Source organism: Rhinoderma darwinii, chromosome 12 (assembly GCF_050947455.1).
Source record: "Rhinoderma darwinii isolate aRhiDar2 chromosome 12, aRhiDar2.hap1, whole genome shotgun sequence".
In the NCBI taxonomy this organism is placed as follows: domain Eukaryota; kingdom Metazoa; phylum Chordata; class Amphibia; order Anura; family Rhinodermatidae; genus Rhinoderma; species Rhinoderma darwinii.
The window spans coordinates 7,241,775-7,246,593 of NC_134698.1; positions in this window are offsets into that span (position 1 = coordinate 7,241,775).

The window sequence follows — 4,819 nt, forward strand, 5'->3', positions numbered from 1 at the left end:
TTTTTACATAGTATTGATCGGTAGACTGACCATTTGACCATAAGGACCCATAGTCAGAAGCGGTCCACAGCCCCTGGGCCAGTTGCATTAAAGTTTAAAGGGTTGTCTAATGAAAACAACCCCTTTCCATCAACTCATATGCCCTATAGGCTGTTGGGCCGGGGGTGCAAACTGATCGCCACTTCGACTCCAATCTGGGTGAGATACACGAGATAAAAGCTGATAAGCCAATGCAAAGTCATTGTGTGGTGGTTGGAAATGGGCCCATGACCCTTATTGCCCAGCGGGCCACATCACCCTCTATCTGCCCCTGCTCACTCATACACCCTGATGAAATATTACATAAATTGTTATTTCTCATAGTAAAGGTTCCACTAATGATTTCTTGATATTTATTAGTGAAGATGATGGTGGTGATGGTCCTCTTTCTAGAACAAAGTTGAATATTTTTGAATGACAGGGTAATTTAAGGAAATTTTCTAAAATTACAATTCTCCTGATTTAGGAATCTAACATGATTTGATAAATCAATTAAATGTTCTCTCATGAGACACAAGAACCTCAGGGTCCGCTTAGACATCAGGCCGTGGATGCAACAGAAACCTCTGCACCCCTTCGGGTCGCACATAAAAGAAAAGCAATAGCTGAGTAAAATTAATAATATTTGGGGAAAAGTCACATTTTGCATGATTCAACTACGTTATCACATGATTACATGATACCCATGTGATACGCATGACAGTATAAATTGGCTGTGAGGATCAGCTGGGGCTTAGATCACTATTTTTTGAGATTTTAATATAAGATAGTGCAGGAAACACACAGGTTGTGTCTTCCTTGCATTCCCTCTGCATCTGTCTAACACAGGGAATCTCATGACGTCATTATGATATCACTTACCATAGACCAGCCCAGGCACTCGTTATGGAGTCTCAGGAGTGATGTCGATGTGTAGTGATGTCAATCAGCACCTGAAAAGGGCACATTTTTTGTCGTTGCTAAGAGGCCCTCTGTCCTCTATCTACGCTATGGCAATCTCGATTGAAAAAGAACTGTCACTGTAAATGATATAATAGGCTCCCCATATGAATTTGTCCAATACAAGCCAAAGTACGGTAAAATACATTATGAATGACAACTACTATCAAATTAATAACTGAGGTGGTTAAGGCCCACAATACATTAAGAGGAGCTTTCCCCTCTCCTGACATCTCTGTTTGATTAAATAATTGTATTCCGCAATAAATAAAAAATCTGGAGCATCTTTTCTTAGAATTCTACTTTGTACGTTCCTCTGTTATTCCTCCTAGAAATGTATGAATAATTTGACAACTGGGTGTTACCAGTTGGGGGTAGGTCCCTACAGATTGTCACTGTCCAATCAGTGCTGACAGAGTGAGACTGTGTATGGACACGCCCCTCCGACAAGTGGAATGGTAACGCCCAGTTTTCAATTTCTTAATACATTTCTAGGAGGCATAACAGAGGAACGGCATAACGCAGAGTTCTAAGAGAAGATGAATTTTTATTTTATGAGGAATGCAAGTATTTACAAAAACTGAGAAGTCAGGAGAACTCACCGGTCCTCATTAAAGGGGTCTTCCGGATTTTTACGTTGATGACATATTATTAAGATATCAATGAATGGTCAATGGGAGAATCTACCTAGTTTTTGACAATGGTGGAGGACCTTGAAATTGTACCCTCACTAATCACATATTGAGGAATAGAGATTAGCGAACCAATTTGGCACAATTCAAATTCGGTCTGAATTTCCCAAAAGTTTTGGATTTTGGGTTTTACAGCACAAGAATTGGCAAAATAGCAGCGCTATCGGCCAGCGCTGACTGCCATTTTACAGATTACAGAAAAAAGAGGGGAAAATAGACAATTAAAAAAAAAATACTATACTCACCGCCTCCCCTGGTCTCCTGTAAAGAGCGTCCCTGCCGGACTACAGAGATGATGTTGTTTTGTCTCTTGTGACCTTTGCAATCAATCACAGGCTGCTGAGGGACATGTGTCAAAATTACGTCATCTCGGGAGGTTGGCCGGGATGGGTCACTACAGAAGACCAGGGGAGGTGGGTATGGTATTTGTGTATTTAAGAGGTGGAATTGCAAGTATCCCAATTGCCCTGTCTGACTCTCTGAAGTCTTCTAGGACTTTGTCCAAGTTGAGAATACATCAGAGAGTCAGACAGGGCAATTGGGGCACTTTGTGGCAAATTTATTCGGACCGAATCGACTTTCATGGGTGATTTGATAGTATCAGCCCCGAGACAAATGTTCGAGAAATTCACTCATCTTTGTTAAGGACGTTTACTGAGACGATATCATCCACGGGAAAGGTTAGAAAACCCTTTAAGGAATCCATAGACGTAACGTATATCTATTTAATGTAATATACTCCGAGTTTCTTAACAGCCTCGAGCGTTGACCAGACTATTTTGACACATTGCTCTGTCAAGCAGATCATGGGAACTTGTCTGCCAATCAGCCACTCCTATCAGATTAAGCTTTGTGAGAATGACGGGGGTTTTCCTACTAGACATTTGAGTCATTGTAACTGATTTGGCGTCCTTGTCCCTATACCCAGGGCCGATCTCATGCCCATTATCTCTACAGGAAACAGCTGGGACACAAACCAAATGGAAAAAGTGAATAACCATCGTCTCTACCTCGCTACCGTATCTATGAAATTACGCACTAATCTAAAATCAATAGTCTAATTAGTCTCTAAAAGCTTTGCAAGTCACGTGACCTTTCCATTATGGCGGTGGAAAAAGTGATTAAATTGCGTTGCCACAATAGACAGATTTTAGTTAAGTAGGTCATGCATACAATATCCCGAAATACACATTTCATCGTCAATGATTCCCCCCTCCCCCACCATACTCCCTCTGGTAACTTTCTACATTATATCAAGTTTGGGTTGTGATATCCCTTGCGGTCTACAGAGGTTTAGGGGTTAACACCCATTGTCTCTGGTGGCAAAGGGGTTAATGGTAATATCTCTGGTGCTCTACGGTGCTTATAGGTGTAGTTAATACCACTGGAGGTTCAGGGTGGGTTGGTGGATCACACCTAATATTCCTAGTGTTTAATGATGGTGAAGGGGTTAATGATATTATCTGCAGTGGTCTAATATTATAAAGAGATTAAATCAAATAATTTCCAAATTCCGTATGTTTATAGGGGTCAGAGATCTGTATTTTAGGCACAGAGCTATAAATCCGCTGCTTTCCTACACAAAGTCGTAGTGTAATATGATAAAATTCTGCCTGCCTGCAGCCACCACTAGGGGGAGCTCACAAAATGTTTCTACAGTTCCTATTGAATTCATAGCTGTCTACTGTAAATTCATTTTTAAGTAGCTCCGCCTAGTGGAAGCTAAAGGAAGTGTCTCGGTGACGGATTCTTTAACCAATTTGTTTTTAGGTGTTGGCAGGTGATCACATTCTTGGAAAATGGATACAAATGAAAATTGAGAATTTCGCACAAAAAAGGCAACTCCTGACTTGCATATGAAATGGCGCCAAGAAATATGCCGACTCCCGATATACACTCATTCCTTAATAATACCGATCCCACACGTGGGAACAGACAAAGCATCAATTGTTCTTTGTTTTAATACAATTAAGGCCCTCACACCCTTTAGGGGTAAAAAAAATCTCTACATTTATAATCGCCCACAGAAACAATAACACTTCAGACAATAAAATGAATGCATCCACAGACAACAAGCAGGAAATTACCACATTCAGACCCAAAACAGGGAAACCCCAGGGAAAAACATTTTCCGATGTGAATTCTCCCTAGAATCCTGATGTGTCATGTAAGTTTCGGAGGGTTTAGATGCTGTTCACATCCGCGTTCGTCTTTCAATTGTTTTGCTCCATCAGAAGAGCAGAATAACAAAAATATCAGAAGGGCCGATCCCGTTCAATGACTGAGACAAACGAGGATACTACCGGCGATACATCCAAGATTTTGCCAAGATTGCCGGTCCACTACACGAACTGTTACGGGGGCAGCCGGCAGAACGGCGGGGGAAACAGAGTACATCGGTGGCCAACCGATGGGGCCCGACTCAGGAACAGGCCTTCCAACAGTTAAAGGAGCGATTAACGACTGCGCCCATCTTGGCATTCGCCGACTATTCACAGCCGTTCCAACTCTATACTGATGCTAGCCTGCACGGTTTGGGAGCGGTGCTGTCACAGAAGAGAGATGGAGTGGAAAGGGTGATTGCGTACGGTAGCCGGAGTCTGAGGCCCGCCGAGCGGAACCCCCTGAATTACAGTTCCTTTCGCCTTGAACTCCTAGCTGTAGTCTGGGCCGTTACGGAAAGATTTGCAGAGTACTTGACGGGAAGCCGGATAGAGATCTATACTGACAATAACCCGCTTGCTTATCTACACACCGCCAAACTGGGTGCACTAGAGCAGCGCTGGGTGGCACGCCTCGCCCGGTTCGATTATATAATTCGCTATAAGCCTGGGCGCAACAACGGCAATGCGGATGCCTTGTCCCGGAACCCGACAACGAACCCTGTCGGGGATCAGGATGAAGAAGTGGAAGAGGTGGAGATCCCGCCACTGCGGGTGGCAAGCAGGGTGACGCAACTGGAGGTCAGGAATGGAGGGCCCGAAGTGGGTGAACTGTACTGTCGTCTAGAGTGGCAGGAGAAACAGAGGTCTGATAAGGACCTGCAACATTTACATGGGTGGCTTCTGGCCAGACGGCGGCCGACAGGGTCCGAACGTGCTCAGCTAACACGAAGGGGATGCCAAATTGCAAGACAACAGGAGCGGCTG